A 24,600-nucleotide genomic window follows, 5' to 3' on the forward strand; every position below is an offset into this window, starting at 1 on the left:
ACAACCCAAAAGGCTCCAATCCAGCGCCTCTTCCCAGCAAATGAAATTCCTATCTTCACCCCCTTTCAAAGCATATGCATCCAATGATTCAGATCTCAAACTAGCAGCAATTCTTTGCATTCACAACATTCCAGCCTCCCTAGACCTCATGGAAGAGATCTATATATAGGAGTTTTGGAGAGAGGATGAGTCAGCTTGAGGCTGGTATGAAGCTGACTAGTGTCCTCTCCCACTTCAGTTCTTGAGTCCACTTGGAGGTTCTTGCTTCCACTTGGAGATTTGGAACCTCTTACTCATCACCAGTCGAATTCCTTGATGCAAGTGTCATTTTGGAAGCTTCCTAGGCATTGACACATTGAGGAATGCGCCTGCCACTTGTCCAGTTACGCTCAGCGCAGGTAGACTTTGTTGGAGTTGACATTCAACGCAGGTAGACAGTGGAGTAGTTGACATTCAGCGCAGATGCTCAGTGGAGCAGTTGACATGATCCAGAATTGGCTTGTTTTGAGTGTTTGTCAGTGGAGAACTTTTGTGAATTGCTGTAGTTTGCTAGCCTTGTTCCTCTAGGGGTAGGAACAACATGTTTAGGGACTTTGGATCCCTTATATTATGGACATTTCATGCTCAATGCTGCGAGGCACAAAAATGTCTATAACAGTTGCCCCCTAAAGTATGAGGTTGTTTATCGAACGAAATGCTTTATCAGGGGGATCCAAAGTTCATTCATTGCCGGGAGGAGACCTGTAATACAATACAATACAATACATTGTTTTTCATTCTACTTTCATGATCTAGCTAAGTCAGGCATTTCCCATCCTCAGCTTTATAAATTCATTTTTCTGTACATAGCACAGACTATCGTCTGATGGTAGACTGATGATTTGATGAAATCATCATCCTTTTCTGTAGGATGATTATCTGCTGCAATGCTGTACATGTCAATGTCTTTATTTCCTGAATATATATCGCAACCCGGATGGATGAAACTAGATCCGGGGTCTTCAATCTCGTCTGATCTTCACTCGATGTACAAGTCGATCCATGTGAGAATTTTCTGAAGTCGAACATGGAAAGACATCGCTTGATTACCGGTCAACAATGTAAACCGTTAACAAGCGCGAGAGGAATCACCGATAAGGATGATGACCCTCAAGGTACTGCAGTACAATTCACGTGGTGTGAATAAAGGACTTGGCGTCGAACACCACGCAAAATCTTTCGGTCGAAGGTCATTGATGTATACCTGTCGCCGGAAGTGAGAAACTTGCCATTGAGGCATGCAAGCTTCAAAGTACTGAAGGGGTTGTTCCTAGATCAACCTCTTAGATAATGAGCTGATGTCGACAAGAAGCGATCCGTCAAAGGAGGGCCTTAGTGAATCCCATGTCAATGACACGGAATGGAGCTAATGATTTTGATGAGGTGAAAACGATCTGTGAAATATGATTCAGGGTGGCGATCATGAATGGATGAAGGATAATGTATGGTAGTGGATGGGACCCGGTTGACTCTTTTCAAACGACTTCTCTTGAACATATGGAGACACTGATGCGATGGATCGGTAGCATTACCCCAAATGTGGATGGTATGGCGAGACCATGGTGATGTGACCGGTGAATGAAACAACCCAACCTGATGTACGGAGGAAAAGTGTCATGTTCAAGAGCGACTTGCTACCATCAAAGTTTTCTTGTTTCTCCCAATTTTTCCCCAGTCATTTCTGACCAGTACCTCTTTATTTTTGTCAAGCTTGAGGAGGATAACATATGCTTTTTCTATAACCTACCGAGCAAGCCCATCGCTATGTTTTAACGAGCCTAGCGATAGGGAAACTCGTTCTCGTCTAAAGACAAGTTTGTCGCCATTTAATGCATTTAACGAGTCTAACGACAAAGATAACTCGGTCCTTTTCAATTTTAGAGAGTCTAAAAAGGTACATAAAGTTAACTCCAAAGTTCCTTTTTCGTCATCTAATCCCTTAAGTCCGAAAAAGTATAAAACAATACAGAAGGGATGAATTTTCGATAGTTTTAACGAGCCGAACTAAACAAGCGCTCGATCTTTTTGTGCAATAATCCCTCAGGTCCAAAAAGATTAAAATCTAGAGGAGGGATAGCTCTTCCGGTCGTTTTAACGAGCTGGTAGGCCAAAACTCGGCAATCTTTTCATATTTTACGAGTCAGTTGAAAAGAGCTTAAAGAAGACTCGTCTTTTGAGGAACGAGTGATGAACAGGGCAGCAGCAGATTCCAGGTACAGTTTGGAATATTCCAATCACGGCAGTGTCACAAGGATGGCTTAGTGAAATCACTCTTCGCAGCTATTCCTCAAAATGGGTAAACAATCATATGGAGGTGAACGATCGGCCAAATGAAAAGTGGAGGTGACGGTGCAAACACGACCAAGGCTTTTATGGCTGATGAGGTTACATTTACAATGGTTATTTACCGGAGGATAATTCATTTTTTAACGAGCTTAAATTTGCTCAACCTTATGTTTATTTTTTAACGAGCATGAACTATGTGCTAAAACTGCTTGGATCTCGCTTTTCTATTTTTTAACGAGCATAAATTCCGCGTTAAAACTGCTCGATGATAAGTTTGCATGCCCCCAGTATAACAACGCAAATCGAGGTGCATGCCCCCCAAGCTTCATTGCATTCAATTTTGTTGGTCGGAATGAAGGTTTACCTTTGAGACTTGGAAAGGGGATTTGTTTCATTTTTTAATGAGGTTGACACTTTTAGAAGAACTATCCTCATGACTCCTTGTTTCATTTTTTAACGAGGTCGACACAAGATAAGAACCGTCCGCAGAGCCCACTGTATTTACAGTATTTCTATTAGGGCGATGATCCACGTTGACAAAATGTTTAGGAATCTTCCGAATCCATTAGATATAGAAGATTTCATATTGTAGGTTTCCACTGTGGCCATTTCCGCCAGATTACTTGCAGGCGATAGGGAAAAAGTACCCATTAAGGCAGGGTCTTTTAGGAGACATACTCCAATATTTTGAAGCGAATGATTGCTTCCATGGATCATTGGAATGCTTCCTGTAACTTGTGAACTATTGGGGAAGAAAGTTTGTTGGTCGACGACTGTAATTCCTCCTTGAAAGGGAAATGCAATCTTCCTGAAGTAGGTCAACACAACTGCAGCCATGGCATATATCCAGGGCCTTCCCAGTAGGATGTTGTAATCGAGGTTTCCATCAATCACTTCAACATCAATTCCTATTGTTTTGCCCCCTAGTTCAACTTGCAAGTTACTTAAAATCCCGTATGGAGTGTATGATCGTCCATCAAATGATTTTAACGTCGTTGACGATCTCGACAAGGGTGGTGAGCCTAAATTCTTCCAGCAACTCATCGACATAATACATGTAGATGCCCCCTCATCAATAATTGTTCGATGAACAGTTTTGTTGAGGGCTTTCACTTGAATAAGGAAAGCTAGTTGAGCTGGTAACTGAGGGTCATATCCTTTATGATCAAAGGCCACAAGATTGGAATCCCTTGGGCCAACCCCACCTATTGTTGATAATAAAGCCTGCTCTTGGGAGAGGCAATTTTGTGGTACCTCAAGTGTCAACATAGCGGACGGCGATTGGGCCTGGTCCTCTATTATATTATAATTCTGTGCTATTTTTGCACGAGGATTAAATGTCGATTTGCGTACTACTCCCTTTGGCGACTTTATCATTTGTTCAGGAATGATGGGTGGCACAACTGTTGTAGGGAAAAGTATCCAATACGGAATGACCCTATCCCACTCTAAGGGTGATAGTACCTCAGCAACAACTGAAAGCAAAGCTATCTAAGATTTCTTCTTTATGAAAGTAAAAAGGGAGAAAGGGATCCACCAACCGATGTCTTTCGCTTAGTGTTGATCCAATCTTCTCTCCTTGCTGCTTGTTCCCAGCTCCTTGCTCTTTCACCGGCCCAGCTACACAAAGATCCTGCAAGAGAACAAGAGAGGGAAACTACAAGAAGCATACATTCATAACTGATTCAAGGATTAGAATAAATCAAATACACAATCATAACAATACATCATTGAGACACATGCATATAGAAGAACCTCAAATGCTTTATTAATGGAAGAAGTAAAGTTCTGAGAGTGTTACAACCATAAGAGGCCCAATCCAGCAACACCTCCCAGCAGAAAGAAATCTCCTCTTCACCTCCTTCAAAGCAATCACCCAATAGTTCTAACCTCAAACCAACAGCACTTCCTTGCATTCACAAAATTCCATCCTCCTTAGACCTCATGAGAGAGCTCTATATATAGGAGAAGTGGAGAAAGGGTGAGTCAGCTTGAGACTGGTGTGAAGCTAACTTGTGTCCTCTCCCACTTTAGTTAAACTTCAGTTCTTGAGTCCACTTGGAGATCCTTGCTTCCACTTGGAGTTTTAGATCCTCTTACTCATCACTGGGCGAATTCCCTGACCCAAGTGTCATTTTGGAAGCTTCCTGGGCATTGACACCTTGAAGAATGAATGTGCCACTTGTCCAATCTCGCTCAGCGTAGGTAGCCTTCATTAGAGTTGACATTCAGCGCAGGTACAGAGAGGAGCAGTTGACATTCAGCGCAGATGCTCAGTGTAGCAGTTGACATGATCCCGAAATTGCTTGTTTTTGAGTGTTTTCAGGTGGAGAACTGATTTGAAGTGCTGTGGTTTGCTGACCTTGTTCCTCTAGGGGTAGGAACATCATGTTTAGGGACTTTGGATCCCTTAGATTATGGACATTTCATGCTTCATGCTGTAAGGCACAAAAATGTCTATAACAGATGCCCCCTAAAGTATGAGGTCGTTTATCGGGTGAAATGCTTTATCCAGAGGATCCGAAGTTCATTCAATCGCTGAGAGGTGACCTGTCATAAGATACAGTACAATACATTATTTTTCATTCTGCTTTCATGATCTAGCTGAGGCGGGCATTCCCATGCTCAGCTTTATAAATTCATTTTGGTACATAGAAGAGACGATCGTCTGATGGTATACTGATAATTCTCTGCTGAAATTATCATCCTTTGAGTAGGATGATCATCTGCTGCAATGATGTACATGTCAAATGTTTTTATATTTCCTGAATATATATCGCAGCCCGGATGGATGAAACTAGATCCGGGGTCTTCAAACTCGTTCGATGTTCACTCTAAGTACAAGTCGATCCATGTGAGAATTGCGCTGAAGTCGAACATGGAAAGACATCGCTTGATTACCGGTCAATAATGTAAACCGTTAACAAGCGCGAGAGGAATCACCGATAATGATAATGACCCTCAAGGTACTGCAGTACAATTCACGTGGTGTGAATAAAGGACTTGGCGTCGAACACCACGCAAAATATTTCAGTCGAAGGTCATTGATGTATACCTGTCGCCGGAAGTGAGAAACTTGCCATTGAGGCATGCAAGCTTCAAAGTACTGAGGGGGTTGTTCCTAGATCAACTTCTTGGATAATGAGCTGAAGTCGACAAGAAGCGATCCGTCAAAGGAGGGCCTTAATGAATCCCACATCAGTGACACGGAACGGAGCTAATGATTTTAGCGGAGGTGAAAACAATCTGAGACATATGATTCAGGGTGGCGATCATGGGTGGATGAAGGATAATGTATGGCAGTGGATGGGACACGGTTGACTCTTGCTGAACAACATCTCTTGAACATATAACGACACTGATGTGATGGATCGGTAGCATTACCCCAAATGGATGGTGTGGCGAGGACCATGGTGATGAGACCGGTGAATGAAACAACCCAACCCGATGTGATACGGAGGACAAAGTGTCATGTTCAAGAGCGACTTGCTACCATTAGAGCTTTGAGGTTCTCCCAATTTTTCCCCGGTCATTTCTGACCAGTACCTCTTTATTTTTGTCAAGCTTGAGGAGGATAACATATGCTTGTTCTATAACCTGCCCTTAGGGCAAGCCTATCGCTATGTTTTAACGAGCCTAGGGATAGGGAAACTCGTTCTCATCTAAAGACAAGTTTGTCGCTATTTAATCATTTTAACGAGTCTAACGACAAGGAAAACTCGGTCCTTTTCATTTTTAGAGAGTCTGAAAAGGTACAGAAAGTTAACTCCAAAATTCCTTTTTCGTCATCTAATCCCTTAAGTCTGAAAAAGTATAAAACAATACAGAAGGGATGAGTTTTCGGTACTTTTAACAAGCCGAACAAAACAAGCGCTCGATCTTTTTGTGCAATAATCCATCAGGTCCAAAAATATTAAAATCTAGAGGAGGGATAGCTCTTCCGGTCGTTTAACGAGCTGGAAGGCCAAAACTCGGAAAACTTTTCATATTTTACGAGTCAGGAGAAAAGAGCTCAAAGAAGACTCGTCTTTTGAGGAACGAGTGATAAACAGGGATAGCTGCAGATTCCAGGTACAGGTTGGAATTTTCCAATCACGGCAGTGTCACAAGGATGGCTAAGTGAAATCACTCTTCGCAGCTGTTCCTCAAAATGGGTAAACAATCATATGGAGGTGAATGATCGGCCAAATGACGGTGGAGGTGGCGGGTGCAAACACGACCAAGGCTTTTATGGCTGATAGGTTACATTTACCAAGGTTATTTACCGGTATGGGTCCGTTTTTTAACGAGCTTGAACACTGCTCAAACTTATGTTTATTTTTTAACGAGCATGAACTATGCACTAAAACTGCTCGGATCTTGCGTTTATTTTTTAACGAGCATGAACTTTATGCTAAAACTGCTCGAATCTTTGCGTTTATTTTTTAACGAGCATGAACTTTATGCAAAAACTGCTCGATTAATTTTGCATGCTCCTGGCATAATAATGCAAAACGAGGCGCATGCCCCCTAGACTCTAGGGGAAGCATTTCATTTTTTAATGAGGTTGACACAGTAAAAGAACTATCCTCTTTACTCTTTATTTCATTTTTTAACGAGGTTGACATGAGATAGGAACTATCCTCGATTCCTTGTTTCATTTTTTAACGAGGTTGACACGAGATAAGAACCGTCCTCGGTTTTAGATCCATTAGAAATAGAAGGTTTCATATTCCACTGCGGCCATTTCCGCCAGATTACTTGGAGGCGGTAGGGCAAAAGTACCCATTAAAGTAGGGTCTTTTAGGAGACCTACTCTGATATTTTGGAGTGAATGATTGCTTCCATGGATCATTGGAATGCTTCTCGTAACTTGTGAACTGTTGGGGAGAAAAGTTTGTTGGTCGACGATTGTAATTCCTCCTTGGAAGGGAAATGCAATCTTCCTGAAGTAGGTCGACACAACCGCGGCCATGGCATAGATCCAGGGCCTTCCTAGTAGGATGTTGTAATCGAGGTTTCCATCAATTACTTCAACATCAATTCCTACTGTTTTGCCCCCCAGTTCAACTTGCAAGTTACTTAAAATCCCGTATGGAGTGTATGATCGTCCATCAAATTATTTTAACGTCGTTGACGATTTTGACAAGCGTGGTGAGCCTAAATCTTTCCAGCAACTCATCGACATAAGACATGTAGATGCCCCCTCATCAATAATTGTTCGATGAACAGTTTTGTTGAGGGCTTTCACTTGAATAAGGAAAGCTAGTTGAGCTGGTAACTGAGGGTCATATCCTTTATGATCAAAGGCCACAAGATTGGAATCCATTGGGCCAATCCCACCTATTGCTGATAATAAAGCTTGCTCTTGGGAGGGGCAATTTTGTGGTACCTCAAGTGTCGACATAGTGGACGGCGATTGGGCCAGGTCCTTTACTATATTATAATTCTGTGCTCCTTTGGCACGAGGATTAAATGTCGATTTGTGTACCACTCCCTTTGACGACTTTATCATCGGTTCAGGAATGATGGGTGGCACAACTTCGGTCAAAGTTGTTGTCGAACTACTAGGTCGTTGATTAGCCTTGTTGTTCGACAGCTTTGGATTCCTGTAATCCATATTCTTCGTCAAAGCATTATTTTGCTGCTTTGATACAGACAACATAAGCACTTGGGATCGGGAAGCATTTTGATTAGCAACCAGATTTTGACCTGGATTAGGAAACGGATCAGTCAATACTGCTGGGGTTTTTGAACTCTTAAAGAGTTTCTTAACTTCAGCTATATGTGGACAATCTTTCGTCCAATGATCCTCATCGCATATATGACACCCTGCCGGGGGTTTCCTTTCTCTCCCTGTCTTTTTCTTCTTGCCCCCTGGTTGCTTCAGTTGTTTGCCCTTGTCGGTCGACATGGCATTTACTTCCGAGGCAAGAAGTTCTTCATTTGCATTTTGACTAGAAATTTTGTGCTTGCCAATCACGCCCTCGCCGGCGTGAGAGTCATTGTTTGATTTAGGAGGAGGAGGAATTGAGAATTCCGGTCTAGGGGCGTCAGGTATTTTGTCGTAGAGCGTGCCAGACTGAGTATATACTAAGTCTAGATATTGAGCACGAGCAATAACTTGCTCCTCCGTTACGACTCCCCCCTTGGCCACATCTTCCGTTATAGCCGGAAGTAAGGACTTGATAAACCATTCAGCTAATAGCTGATCGGGAACGTACGTTTTTACCATCCTACGACGACGTCGCCACTCATGTATATGATCAGATATGTGGGTGGCAGTCGTCTGTTTGAAGTTGGTAAGGAGTTCTGTTCCCATTTCATACCTTATTGGTAATTGAAAATGGGTTAAAAATGTTGTGGCTAAGGTACTGAAGTTGTCGAACGAAGGTCTAGACAATTCAATGTACCATTTTGCTGCTGGACCCGTTAACGTCCTCTGAAAAAGGTGAAGTCTTATCGAATCATCATTCAGGGTGTTCGATGAACACCATTGATGGAATGTCATCACATGATTCGACGGGTCTTCACCTGGATTTCCATTAAATTTAGGAATATCTGACAGAAGTTTATGTGGAATCACTGGCCACCAAGGGGCATAAGCAATTGGATCATTCGTCAGCCGGTTTAGATCTGGTAATTCTAGCGTTGCTACAAAGGGCAACTATTGATTCAGGTTAGGCGAAGCATATCCAGGATAAGATGGGATCGACTGAGCAATGGGTCTTTGCAAACCAGCATAATGCTGGAAACTTTGACAAGGTTGATGGGCATAACCATTATAGCATGGTTGCCCATTACTTACAAAGACTTGTTGCTCAGGTCCTTGATATGGTTGCTGGAATGGCGGTTGTTGAGATTGAACCAGCTCTGGTTGTTGTACCATTTGCTGTTGACCAATACTGGATGATTGACCAAGATGAGGAGTCACAGTACTTGTTTGAGCCTGAGTCGCTCCAGATAAGGAGGCACTACCCTGAGATTGTGATTGAGTCGTCGAGACAAGAGGCTGTTGTATTGCAACCTGAGGGGGTTGACATACAATAGGTGGAGCTTGTACTTGCGACACATTCACTATAGCAGGTATGGTGGGAATATTCGACACAGGGTGTACTGGTTGCATTGAATATACAACCCCTGGTTGTTGAGGCAGTATTGGTACCCAACCGCTGGATGTAATTCCAGTTTGACCTGAACTTTGTTGTAAACTCCCATATGGTTGTTCTCTGGGAGGGAACAATGAAAGAGCATACTGCCCTCCATATGGTGGAAATCCAGTACTTAAAGGATAAATTGGCCTTTGAAGACACATTGGATCAATTTGTTGAGTTTCAACATAAGAAATACCAGATGATAATCCGGATGAAGAAATAGGAACTAACCATGTCGTTGTCCCTGATTGGACTCCGGCTTGTTATTGACAATTTGCCGGGACAGATGGTATACCAGAGAACATCGTTGGAGTAGCAGCAGGAGGCTCTGCTGCCGCTATGTCAGACGACACAGTCCTAGATGTCGACGGTTGTTCAGACATATCTAGTCTATCCAAAAGATTTCTTAGCGATTCTACAAGAACTTTGTGATGAAGGTAGACTAACTTCGAAGATCAACGCAGGAATAAAGGGTGATTGTTCCGTTTAAAATAAATTGTTAACGACGCTTTAGACACAACTTGCTTTTTCACTTTTAAAGAGTCGAGAAAAAGCTAAAGATGACTCTAGTCTCCTTCGATGTTTTAGCGAGCCCGAAGTGACAAATGCTCGGATGGACTTTTTCAGTTATAGAGTTTGAAAAAGGCCAAAAGAAACTACTCTGGAGTTCTAGGCAGAGGGTGTGCCAAACCTTTCGCAAAAACACAGAATACGTTTTACGGTACGGGTGGTCGATCTTCGTGAATGCTGTGTTCACTGCATTGCGATCAGTAGGGCGGCCGACACGGCTTCCTATGGATAAAGGCTTTGTTCCTATAGGGGTCTCCCAATATATACGCGACGGTACATGGGAGAACAAGTCCGTATTAGTGCTATCGTCCCTCAGGAGGAATCACCCACCTTCGTAGAGATCGACATTCACTACGTTTAACGACGCCGGAACACGTCTCTACCTAGACCTCTATGTGTTTGCGTTATGTTTCAATGCGTTGTTATGTAAATTCAATTTATTTTAAGGTTGATCTTGTTTAGCAGTTTGCCTTTATGGATCACCATGAGATGTATGATAACACTCCTAAATGCAGTCTAAGATGATAAGCAAGCTTTTCAATCTTTCAACTTTGAAAATCTTAACTACTGAGGGAAAAGAAAGACATCATCTTTTCACACAGATCATAGAGCACACACTAATGCACTTTTTCCTAAATCAGCATGCAAGCTGTCAAAATGCACATGCACAATGCAAGTATTTCTTTTCTCTTTCTTAATGTTGATGTATTACAAAAAGAAAGCTGTTGTATAACTTTGAATTCAATTTCAAGTGAAAGCAAACAAGCTTGTCCAAAATCAAAAGACACCTTAAGATTTACTTGTTTCGACACTAGAAATATGTAAATTCAAACCATATGACGAAAGCAAAAGCTCAATCAATCAGCTATGAACAGCAAAAACTAACTCTTAAGATCAGAAAGACACCTATCACAGGTCTAGATCTAAGAGGTCACAGCAAGACTAGTTCACTTTCGTTATGGGAAACTGTAAATGATGTAAGAAATACACAAAGAACAAACACAGTTTCTTTATACAACCAAGGCGGAATAGTGGCAAGGAAAGTTGGTTTCAGATAGGTACATTGACTGGTAACAGGGAGCAAAAACACAGGTGAAAACAGGGCAAGAAACAGCAGGAAACCCCAGTAGCACAAGGCAAGACGGGTTCAGCGCAGGTGAAACACTGTCAGTTTGACATTCAGCGCAGGTAGCCCCTTCGGGAACTGCGCTGAAATGCAGACTGCCTTCACTGCACTTGCGCTGAAGAACGAAACTTTCGTTTCTCTTAGTTTCCGGGTTACAGATTGCTCAAAAATTCACAGTTTTTGGCCAAATCAGAAGCTATCAGTCAAGTACACACTAAGGGATGATAAGGAGGATGAAAAGCTATCACTAAGAGCTTATAAGAGTCCTTGTGGATTAGCTCTTCAAATCATAAACATGCCCAGAAACTGAGCTAGAGTAGCTGCCCTCTACTTTGCATTTGAAAGATCCAAATGCAGTTCGATTCGGTACTCCCTGTGTTTAGGAAATGAAAAGCTAAAACACAAACAACCAACAAGATACGATCCCCAGCGGAGTCGCCAGTTTGTTGTAGGGAAAAGTATCCAATACGGAATGACCCTATCCCACTCTAAGGGTGATAGTACCTTAGCAACAACTGAAAGCAAAGCTATCTAAGATTTCTTCTTTATGAAAGTAAAAGGGGAGAAAGGGATCCACCAACCGATGTCTTTCGCTTAGTGTTGATCCAATCTTCTCTCCTTGCTGCTTGCTCCCAGCTCCTTGCTCTTTCACCGGCCTAGCTACACAAAGATCCTGCAAGAGAACAAGAGAGGGAAACTACAAGAAGCATACATTCATAATTGATTCAAGGATTAGAATAAATCAAATACACAAGCATAACAATACATCATTGGGACACATGCATATAGAAGAACCTCAAATGCTTTATTAATGGAAGAAGTAAAGTTCTGAGAGTGTTACAACCATAAGAGGCCCAATCCAACAACACCTCCCAGCAGAAAGAAATCTCCTCTTCACCTCCTTCAAAGCAATCACCCAATAGTTCTAACCTCAAACCAACAACACTTCCTTGCATTCACAAAATTCCAGCCTCCTTAGACCTCATGAGAGAGCTCTATATATAGGAGAAGTGGAGAAAGGGTGAGTCAGCTTGAGACTGGTGTGAAGCTGACTTGTGTCCTCTCCCACTTTAGTTAAACTTTAGTTCTTGAGTCCACTTGGAGATCCTTGCTTCCACTTGGAGTTTTAGATCCTCTTACTCATCACTGGGCGAATTCCCTGACCCAAGTGTCATTTTGGAAGCTTCCTGGGCATTGACACCTTGAAGAATGAATGTGCCACTTGTCCAATCTCGCTCAGCGCAGGTAGCCTTCATTGGAGTTGACATTCAGCGCAGGTACAGAGAGGAGCAGTTGACATTCAGCGCAGATGCTCAGTGTAGCAGTTGACATGATCCCGAAATTGCTTGTTTTTGAGTGTTTTCAGGTGGAGAACTGATTTGAAGTGTTGTGGTTTGCTGACCTTGTTCCTCTAGGGGTAGGAACATCATGTTTAGGGACTTTGGATCCCTTAGATTATGGACATTTCATGCTTCATGATGTAAGGCACAAAAATGTCTATAACAACAACTTCGGTCAAAGTTGTCGTCGAACTACTGGGTTGTTCATTAGCCTTGTTATTTGACAGCCGTGGATTCCCGTAATCTTTATTCCTTGTCAAAGCATCATTTTGCTGCTTTGAGATAGACAACATAAGCACTTGGGATTGGGAAGCATTTTGATTAGCAACCAGATTTGTTCCTCGATTCGGAAACGGATCAGTTAACACAGCTGAGGTTTGCGGACTCTTAAAGAATCTTTTAAGCTCAGCTTTGTATGGACATTCTCTCGTCCAGTGATCCTCATCACATATCTGACACCCAAAAGGTGGTTTCCTATCTCGAGGAGGGCTTGAAGAAGTTTTTTGAGGAGATGACTCTCCTTGTTTCTTCTTCTTCCCTTTGTTTTGATTCTTCTTGCTTCCTGGTTGATTGGTTTCTCTGCCCTTATCTGCTGACACGGCATTTACTTCCGAAGCAAGAATTTCTTCATTTGCATCTTGATTTGAATTCTTACGGGCCTTCTTGAAGTTGGCCTTTGTCGATTTCGCGTTTGTCATGCCAATCACGCCATCGCCAGCATGAGAGTCACTGTTCGATTTAGGAGGAGGAGGAATTGAAAATTCTGGTCTAGGGGCATCTGGTATCTTGTCATAGAGCGTGCCGGACTGAGTATAGACTAAGTCCAGATATTGTGCACGAGCAATAACCTGCTCTTCTGTTATGACTCCCCCCTTCGCCACATCTTCCGTTATGGCCGGAAGTAACGACTTGATAAACCATTCAGCTAATAGCTAATCAGGAACGTATGTCTTAACCATCCTACGTCGACGTCGCCACTCATGTATATGGTTAGATATATGAGTAGCGGTTGTCTGTTTGAAGTTGGTTAATATTTCCGTTCCCGTTTCATACCTTATTGGTAATTGAAAATGGGTTAAGAAAGTCGTGGCTAAGGAGCTGAAATTGTCGAACGAAGCTCTAGGTAATTCAATATACCATTTTGCCGCTGGACCGGTTAACGTCCTCTGAAAGAGGCGAAGCCTTATCGAATCATCATTTAAGGTGTTTGATGAACACCATAGATGAAATGTCATCACATGATTCGACGGATCTTCACCCGGATTTCCATTAAATTTAGGAATGTCGGATGGAAGTTTATGAGGAATCGCCGGCCACCATGGGGCGTAAGCAATCGGATCGTTTGTTAACCGATGTAGATCAGGTAACTCTAGAGTTGCCACGAATGGTAACTGTTGATTCAGTTTAGGCGAAGCGTAACCAGGATACGATGGAATCGCCTGAACAGTTGGTCTTTGCATACCAGCATAATGGAGTTGATGTTGGTATGATTGATACGGCTGGTGGACCTGACCACTGTAAAGTGGTTGATTTTGACCGTTTTGGATATACGGCTGCCCACTGTTCGCAAAGATTTGCTGTTCAGACCCTTGGTACACTTGCTGGAATTGTGGTTGTTGGTATTGCACCAACCACGGTTGTGAGGTCATGGGTTGTTGTGCTATACTAACCGTTGGACCAAGATGCGGGGTAATTGTACCCGTTTGTACTTGTGTCGCCCCACCAGTAGGCGATTGTGGTTGAGTCGCAGGGTCAAAGGGCTGTTGCATTACAACAGGAATCGTTTGAACTTGCGACACGGTTACAATAGCCGGTGTAGTTGGGATGTTCGTCACAGGTACACATTGTTGCATAGAATATACAACTCTTGGTTGTTGGGGTAGCATAGGTACCCAACTACTTGTTGCAATTCCATTATAACCTGAATATGGTTGAGAACTCCCGTATGGGTACCCTCCTGGAGGGGGTAATGAAAGGGCATACTGCCCCCCATACGGTGGTAATCCGGAACTCAAGGGAATTGATTGCCCTTGTGGACTGGATGGCCCAAATTGACCTCCAAAAGGAGAAATTTGTCGAGTCTCAACATAAGAGTTGCCGGATATTACTCCGGAGGAACAAACAGGAACAGACCACACTGTCGAAATAGTCCCTGGGTGGACTCTTTCTAGCGGTTGAGAGCTAGTTGGGACAGATGGTATGCCGGCAAACATTGTCGGAATGACGGCAGGGAGTTCTGCTGTCGTTGTGTCATTTGACACAGTCCTAGCTGTTGACGGTTGTTCAGACATTTTGAGTCTATCCAATTGATTGCCTAGTGATTCTACAGGAACTTCCACTGGTGATAGACAAACTTCTGCTGCAGCAGGAAATAGAGTGACCCCTACTCCAAAATGAGTTGGAGTAGTTGCTTGCGGATCCTCTATAATTTCCTCTATCGCAATCAGACCAGGTGGAAGAGGAAGACCATCAGGTCCGTAAAATATTTCTGGTGCCGAAGAAGGGGTTGAATCGACAGCGACAGATGTTTGAGGAGCAAGACTCTCTGGACCGGTTACAGATGGAACTGGTTCAGTGACACAAGTGTTTGCTCTCAGACTAGGATCAATATCACTGTCCCTCTGTGGCTGTTGAACTTCTTCTATAGAGGCAGGGTTTCCAGAAATTTTTGGAGTAACCGGAATCTCAGATGTTGTCGGAACACTTGTTCTAACTTTTATAGGAGATTTCGAACCAGTTAAACGAGTCCACTTTGTCCGTACTGTTTTCGATTTCGGAGACAAAGACGGTTAACTTGTAAGCCTCCGCGAACGACGGGGTTTCAATTGACTTTCTTCCACGATTGCGGTTTACTCGATCAACCAAAATATAAAGGGGAAAATGTGTTTCTGAATTGAATGAATTTTATTAGACGCTTTAGACACAACTTGCTTTTTCACTTTTAAAGAGTCGAGAAAAAGCTAAAGATGACTCTAGTCTCCTTCGATGTTTTAACGAGCCCGAAGTGACAAATGCTCGGATGGACTTTTTCTGTTATAGAGTCTGAAAAAGGCCAAAAGGAACTGCTCTGGAGTTCTAGGTAGAGGGTGTGCCAAACTTTTCGCAAAACCACAGAATACTTTTTAAGGTACGGGTGGTCGATCTTCGTGAATGTTGTGTTCACTGCATTGCGAATCGTAGGGCGGCCAACACGGCTTCCTATGGATAAAGGCTTTATTCCTATAGGGGTCTCCCAATATATACGCGACGGTACGTGGGAGCACAAGTCCGTATTGATATTTATCGCTTCACGGTGGAGGAATCACCCAACCACTCAACGGTAAGATACCAAGTTTCACGACGCCGGAACACGTCTCTAGCCTAGACCTCTATGTTGTGCATTATGTTACAAAGCGTTGTTAAGTTCATTCAGTTTATTTTAAGGTTGATATTGTTTAGCAGTTTGCCTTTATGGATCACCACGAGATGTATGATACAAATTCCTAAATGCAGTCTAAAGATGATAAGCAAGCTTTATAATCTTTTCAACAGATGAAAATCCTAACTACAAAGGAAAAAGAAAGACATCATCTTTTCACAATGAGCAATCAGCACACTCTAATGCACTTTTCCTAAATCAATCATGCAAACTATCAAAATGCAAAATGCACAATGCAGGTGTTTGTTTTCCGCTTTCTTAGTATTGATGCCTACAAAGAAAGCTTTTTGTACAACTTTGAATTTGATTTTAAATGATCAATACAAACAAGATTACTTTTTTGAAATCAGAGAGGGTAGAAGAGATTACAACACATAACGATTTCTGAAATGAAAAAATATATATATATATATAATTCAGTTAATTAATTATTATATTTATTATCTATATATATTATTCATTTATAACTTCTAATATGAATATATTAATTTATTTTATATAATAGTTATTATATTTAATTAATATAATATATTAGTTATTATACTAATTAATCAAATTATAATTATATTATTTAAATATCATTATTCAATAATAATTGATTATTATTAATATTAATTTATACATTAGTTATTTTATTAATATATGAATTATTATATTAATTTATTATAAATAAGTAATTATTTATAATAATTAATAATTAATAAGTTCAAATATTTATTAATTTAATTTATTTAGGTCTTAAATTGTTGATTATTATTATTTTAATTTTATATTAATTTATATATTAGTTATTTTATTAATGATTATTTGAATTATTATATTAATCTATTTTAATTATTAATTATTATTAGTTAATTATTATATTAGCTGTAAATATTAAGCGTTTATAATAAGATTTAATCATATTAATTTAATTAATAATTATTATTATAATATTTTATTATTATTATTTAATAATAATTAATTATTTATTATATAATAATTGATTATTATCATATTAATATTACATTAATTAATGTATGAGTTGTTATTATATTAACTTATTTTAAATGTTAATTATTAATAATATTTAATCTGAAATAAAAAATAATAATAAAATTATATAAAATTAAGGATTCTAGCCGACAGTAGTCTCTTCCTTGAAAATTTCTTCCTCCTTAGTATTTATTCTGCCCGATTGCTCTTCTTTTATCATCATTCTTCAACCTTGATGATGGATCCCACTTGGGATTTGAAACGTTGGTTCAAAAATGTTTATACTGTGGATTCTCTGGTCAATTCAAATGAATCTTTGTTTTGACACTTTTAAAAGAGACAAACTCAAACCATAAACAAGAGCAAATATGGATAATCAATCTGCAAACAGCCAATGAACTCTCTCCTAAGATCACAATCAGATCTGAATCAAGGGCTACAGGATGATTACTTCACTCTTGTAAAGGAAAATTATGAACGAAGTCACAAACACATAGAAACATTCATAATCTTTTTGCACAAAAATGAGGTGGAATGCAAGCAAGGAAAAGGAGTTTTCAGATCAGTACCAATGCTGGTTAATGGCTGCAAAAACAAAGAGCAAAACAGGGCAACAGAAGGCAGAGAACCCCAGTAGCACTAGGCCAAATTGGATCAACGCAGGTACAACACAGTCAGTTTGACATTCAGCGCAGGTACTCCCTTCGGGAACTGCGTTGAAATGCAGACTGGCTTCACTGTGTCTGCGCTGAGAGGAGAAACTCTCGTTTCCCTCAAGTTCTGGGTCACAGTTTGCTCAAAAATTCACTGTTTCAGGCCAAATCAAAAACACAAGCAAGGTAATATCAAAGGGATGCTTTGAGGGGGGGTACTAAGATCTATCACAAGGATCATCAACTCATTTGTGAGTCTATTGTTCAGATCATAGACTCATCCAAAGACTGGATCAAGGCAGCACTATCTACTTTGCAATCCGTGAAACAGATGCAGTTCGATTGTTGCTGTTGAGTCTATAAAACAAACAAATAATGGAGACACAAAATGAACTGACTAAAACAAATTCTTCCCCAGCGGAGTCGCCAATTTGTTGTGGGGAAAAATGCCTATGTAGGACGATCCTATCCACCTAAAGTGTGATAGTACTTTAGCAACAAACAGAGACAGCTATCTAGATATTTCTTCCTTTGTGAAATGAAAGAAAGGGGAGATCAATGGACTTACCAATGTCTTGCGTTTGTCCCTCGATCAAGATCCTCTCCTCTTTGGGTGTTCTCAGCTACTTGCCTCCTCGCTTGCCCAGCTTCAAGAGAACAGCTACTTGATACCTGCGAGATCACAAGAGAACAACTACTTGCGACAAGGGATGAACACAACTCAAAGATAGATATTCTTATTCACAAATGATTCAGGATTAGATAAATCAAATACACCAATGTAAACATACATCAAATAAACATCAGCATATATGAGAAAACAAGATAGCTTTATTGATGAATAACAAGGGTTTGAGAAGAGTTACAACCCAAAAGGCTCCAATCCAGTGCCTCTTCCCAGCAAATGAAATTCCTATCTTCACCCCCTTTCAAAGCATATGCATCCAATGATTCAAATATCAAACTAGCAGCAATTCTTTGCATTCACAACATTCCAGCCTCCCTAGACCTCATGGAAGAGATCTATATATAGGAGTTTTGGAGAGAGGATGAGTCAGCTTGAGGCTGGTATGAAGCTGACTAGTGTCCTCTCCCACTTCAGTTCTTGAGTCCACTTGGAGGTTCTTGCTTCCACTTGGAGATTTGGAACCTCTTACTCATCACCAGTCGAATTCCTTGATGCAAGTGTCATTTTGGAAGCTTCCTGGGCATTGACACATTGAGGAATGAGCCTGCCACTTGTCCAGTTACGCTCAGCGCAGGTAGCCTTTGTTGGAGTTGACATTCAACGCAGGTAGACAGTGGAGCAGTTGACATTCAGCGCAGATGCTCAGTGGAGCAGTTGACATGATCCAGAATTGGCTTGTTTTGAGTGTTTTTCAGTGGAGAACTTTTGTGAATTGCTGTAGTTTGCTAGCCTTGTTCCTCTAGGGGTAGGAACAACATGTTTAGGGACTTTGGATCCCTTATATTATGGACATTTCATGCTCAATGCTGCGAGGCACAAAAATGTCTATAACAAGGAATATGGGAGAGATTAATGGAGAACGATGGTTACAAGGATGTGGGGGCACGAGGAGATTGCAAGAGTGGAGTTTCGAGGGGGGAATGAAGGAAAAGGTGGTGAGAGTGCTTGGGGAGGAGTACTTATTGCCCTTTGTGGATATTTCTGGTGATGGAGGGTGAGTTGGAAAAGTGTACGTTGACCATATTTGGACCATTGGTCCCCACCTGCCTTGTCATCATGGCCCTTTCCTCGTAATCATCCCTCATGATTTCATCAGAGTTCACACTTCCTCCACTACCTGTCCTTGACATATTTCTTGAGTTGATTGTGCACACGTGTGGGTGACATCTTCGGATGAGTGGAGTCAACTAGATGAAGGTGGCCAAGTTAACTGGCCACCTTTCCCTCATTCAACCTCAACCATATTATTGTTGTTGCATGCCTTCTAATTACACAAATGCAAACAAAGGAGCGGGTTAGTTACTTACCTGAGATCCGAATGCATTTGCTATGAGGTGATGTGGCTCTCTCTCTCTCTGCTGCATGCCTTTGTTTCTTTTGCTGCATGTTGTCTACTTGCTAATGTGTGGATGTGCCTTGTGTAGGTTCTTCTCTGGTTGCATTTGAGCTTCAGGTGTCTTCTTCAACCTTCATATTTGCACCCTTAAGCTGTTGATGCTGGATTTTAATGGGATCTACAGGAATTCCTACAAGAGCTCCTATAGCTGCTTCTCCCCTTGAAACTTCATCTTCTTTTTGTGCTTGGAGTTGTGAGGATGGTGCCAGAGATGTAGATAGAGATGGAGAGGTAATAGGTAAGCTTCAGGTGAGGTGGATGGTGTTGTTTCCTTTCTTATTTTTTTTGTTTTTTTTTTCTTTTCATGAAAAACTGTTTTTCTGTGTTTTTCTTGGACAAGAAGAAGAATGATGCTTGGGATGTGATGCAAGCTTGGAAATGATGGCAAGGAGGTTTGAAGACTACAGGAGGATTTATATATTTTTTATGAAGCTTCCTTGTCCCTCAAACTGCCTTTTATATTCATTTCTGGCTCTCTGTAATTCCTATAGGAGCCTCCTGTAGAAAACACAGAGCCTCCTATAGAAAACATAGTTTTTGAAAAAGAAGCACAATGAGGTGAAAAAAATGCCAAGACTGATGGAGAAAGATATGGGAAGGTAGGATAGGTGCTAGTGTTGGTTTCAGGGCTCCCTTGGCACCTTCTGCTGCTTCCTGTAGTCCTCCTGCAAACCTGCAATGCAACTGAAAAATCATTTTTCTTTTTCTCTCTTTTTTTTTTTGAAAACAACGAGGGTGCCTCAAGGAGGTTTTCACCCTAATTACCTGCCCTAGGCACCTCCAAGGGAGGTTTTCACCCAGGGATCTTATTTTTCTCTCTTCTTTTTTTAACATCATTAGGCCACCTCAGAAGAGGTTTTCAACCCAATAATGGGACTCAAGTGCCTCATGGAGGTTTTCACTTGAGTCCTTATTATTTTATTTTATTTTCCTTTTTATTCAGTGAGTGGGTGAAGTGGAGGCTAAGACATGCTCCACTACCATCACTGTCTTATTCAAATCTTCAATGAACTCTCGCTTGGAGAGGGGTTTCTTGTAGACTTTCAACCGGTGTCCATTGACAAGCATGAGGATGGCTTCATCATCAATGGTTCTGATCAGAACTGAACCATTGTCATTGCATTTCTCCACAGTGTAGGGTCCCAACCATCTTGTCCTTAGCTTGCCCTTGAAATATTTTTATCTTGAATCATAGAGTGATGCCCAATCTCCCTCTTGGAATTGCTTCTCCTTAATATTTTTGTCATGCCATATCTTTCTCTGAAGCTGAATTACCTCTACATGGAGAAGGGCCTGCATTATGTGTTCATCCAATCCATTGAGCTGAAGTAATCTTTCTTTTTGTGCATGGCTGAGGTCTAGGTCCAGCTGAGCTTCCATCCTCAGGGGACTGAATTCAAATTCTATTGACAGCAAAGCCTTATTCCCATAGACCAGCTCATAGGGTGTGAACCCTGTAGTGGTCTTCCATGTTGTGTTATAGGCCCAAGTGGCCTCAACTAATTTGTCTGCCAAATCTTTTCTGTTGTTGCTCACTACCTTTGTCAGGATCCCTTCCAATGCTCTATTAGTGACCTCCACTTGCCCATTGGCTTGTGGATGTTAAGGGGTCGAAGTACTATGCTTGATTCTATGATGTGTGAGCAGGTCTTCAATCAAATTGGAAGTAAACTGAGTACCTTGATCTGTGACCAATTCTCTTGGATACCCAAACTTGTAGAATATGTTTTCTCTCAAAAATTCAGCTATTTTTTCCTTTGTCACTGCTTTGATTGCTTTTGTCTCTGCCCAGTTTGTCAGGTAATCGGTGCACACAATGATGTATTATTTTTGCCTTGAAGGAGGGCTAATAGGACCCACAAAGTCCATGCCCCACTTCTCAATTGGCTCAAAGGTCACTTGAGGTTGCATGGGAATCTCATCCTTTGGAGTAGGTTTCCCCATCCTCTGACATCGATCACACTGGCTGGTATATCTCCTCACATCTTGATGAATAGTGGGCCAGTGGTAGCCTGCTTGCAGTATCTTGAAGGCATATATTTTTGCTGCAAAATGACCTCCACAAGGCTCGTCATGACAGGTCAGGAGGATGTCAAAGACTTCCTCCTCCTTGACACATTTTCTCAAGATCTGATCTGGGCCAAGTTTGAAAATATTAACCCCAATCCAGGTGAAAGGGGCACTTTTCCTTACTATCTTTCTCTTTTCTTTTGAGGACAGGTGTGGTGGGAACTGTGCTGAAACCAAGGAGTTTGCTATATCAGCAAACCATGGAGAGAGTACTAAGATAGCAAATATATGTTCATCTAGCATTTGGTCATCCACCATTCCTTCTTCACCTGCAGGGAAATTTACTCTAGAAAAAAAGTCAGCAACAACATTTTCTTTACCAGGCTTATCAATAATGGTCAAATCAAACTGCTGCAGTAAAAGCAACCATATAATTATGCAAGCATTCACATCCAGTTTGCTCATTAAATATCTAATTGCAGCATGATCAGTGTGCACAAAGGTTTGATAGTCTGTGATATAATGTCTAAATTTGTTTAAGGAATGCACGACAGCTAAGAGTTCCTTCTCGGTCACTATATAGCTTATCTCGGCCTTTGACAAGTTTTTTCTTATAAAGTATATGGCATAAGGCAACATTTCATCAATTTGTCCCAAGGCTACTCCTATTGCTTTGTTTGAGGCATCTATGTGAATGTGGAAAGGTAGGGCCTAGTTTGGGGCTCTTAGAATTGGGGCAGTCACGAGCTTGCTCTTCAAGGTATCTAGGGCTTCTTAACAGTTTTCCGACCATATAAACTCGTCATCTTTAACTAGGAGGCCAAACAAAGGAGAGGTTAGCTTGCTGAAATATTTAATGAATCTCCAGTAATACCCAACTAAGCCTAGGAAACTTTTGACATCTCTCACTTTTTGAGGAGGTGGGACCCTTTGAATGATGGCAATTTTGTTGGGGTCCACCTGCAATCCCTGTTGAGATATTGCATAACCTAGGACGGTCCCTTCAGTCATCAAAAATTCACATTTTCTGGACTGAGGGACAGGTTCATCCCAATACACTTGTCTAGAACTTTTCCTAGATTAGATAAGGCTTCCTGAAAGTCAGAGCCATAAGGAGTAAAGTCATCCATGTATATCTCTACTGCATCATGAACAAATTCAGAAAATATACTCAGTACCACTCTTTGGAAAGTGGCGGGAGCATTACACAAACCAAAAGGAAGGCCCAGCATGCAAAGGTATCCCAAGGACAAGTGAAGGTGGTCTTATCTTGGTCTTTCGAGCTGATTTGAATCTGATTGTACCCGCTAAACCCATCTAGGAAAGAAAAAAACGTTTTCCATGCTAGACCGTCTAACATTTGATCTATGAAAGGTAAAGGAAAATGGTCCTTTTTAGTGGCTTTGTCCAATTCTCGATAGTCAACATAGATTCTCCACTTACCATTTTTCTTTGGCACTAGCACCAAAGGAGAGACCCATTCACTGTCAGAGATGGGACAAATGAATCATGCATCAAGCAATTTCTGTAGTTCTTCCTTAAAAATATCTTTAAGTCCTGGATTCATCCTCCTTTGAGGTTACCTGACTGGCTTGCAATCCTCCTTGATGTATATATGATGAGTACATACTGAAGGGTGCACTCCATTCATCTCCTTATAACTCTAGGCAAAGGCATCTAGGTGTTTTCTCATCAAGCTACATAGTTCCTTCTCCTGGGAAGTGGATAGGGATGGATTGATTTTCAAGGTTCTTTCTAGGCCGAACTCTATATTCTTAACATGGAGAGGAGTGGAGTCGATCGCACAGAGATCAGTTGAGGGGTTGTTTTGGGTTTCTCTTACTATGTCCTCTAATGGTGATACATTGGGAGGTGAATTCTGAATCAAATTTTCAATCATATCATCCTCATCTTGTGGTTTTCCCCCCATGGCAATTTCTAATGCACAAAGCGGTGTAGAATAGACTTCATCCTCATCTTCCTCCTCCAACCAAAGAGGTAGATCATGTTCTAGCAAGGGTTGGGCAGGAGGATATAGGATTAACTGCTTGGACATATGCCCGTTCTTTATGGTCATGTTCCCAGGTTGATAGCTGATGCAGGCATCGACAGTAGCCAACCAGGGTCTTCCTAGAATGAGACGATACCCAGTGAGATTTTCCTTTGGCTGGAGAACTAAGCAATCAACAGGGTACTCCCAAGCATCAATGGAGACCATCACATCTTCCACAATCCCCTCAGGGGTCACGGTGGAGAGGTCTGCTAACTATAACAAGGTTGTGGTCTTCCTCAAGGAGCCTTGGAGGTTGAGTTTGAGAATTGTGTCCTTTTTCATCGCATTAATGGTAGCTCCTAGATTGATTAAGGTGTGTGGGATCATGGTGCCATTGATGTGGACATCGACTACTGGGCTTCCAGGGTCCGGATACTTTGGACAGATTACCAGCCCCAACATCAGGTCGGACAGTTGCCCTATGACATTGATGGTTGGGACATCTCTCTTGCGCCTTCCTGGATGCCTAAAGCACTTCTCTTTTATTAACCTATTGTATATAGGCACATCTTTTATGGCTTGGAGAAGTGGTATCTTCACACATAAATGTTTCAATTCCCCCAAGATTTTAGTTTCTTCTGGGGTAGGCTAGATTGTCACGGATAGTCTCTTAGGAAAGGGTGGAATTGCTTTAGGTTCACTTTCCTCTTTATATTCCTCAACCTCCTTGGGTGGAAGCTGGCTATCTAGGAGAACTTTCCCAGATCGCAAGTTAATTTCCTAAATCTCCACAGCATAAGTCGGGCATGATGGTTCCACGCTATACACTTGTTGATCCTGTCTATTGTTCAGGTTCGGATTCGACTAGGCAGGCATTTGGGATTGCTTTGGAGGAGCAGGAGGTAATGGTTGTGGTTGGGTAGGTGGTGGAGGAAAAATAGCGGGAGGAGAGTTGCATTGGGGCCTCCACCCC

This window comes from Pinus tabuliformis, chromosome 7, assembly GCF_031772625.1.
Source record: "Pinus tabuliformis cultivar Carrire ecotype Pingquan chromosome 7, CPIR1, whole genome shotgun sequence".
NCBI lineage: Eukaryota > Viridiplantae > Streptophyta > Pinopsida > Pinales > Pinaceae > Pinus > Pinus tabuliformis.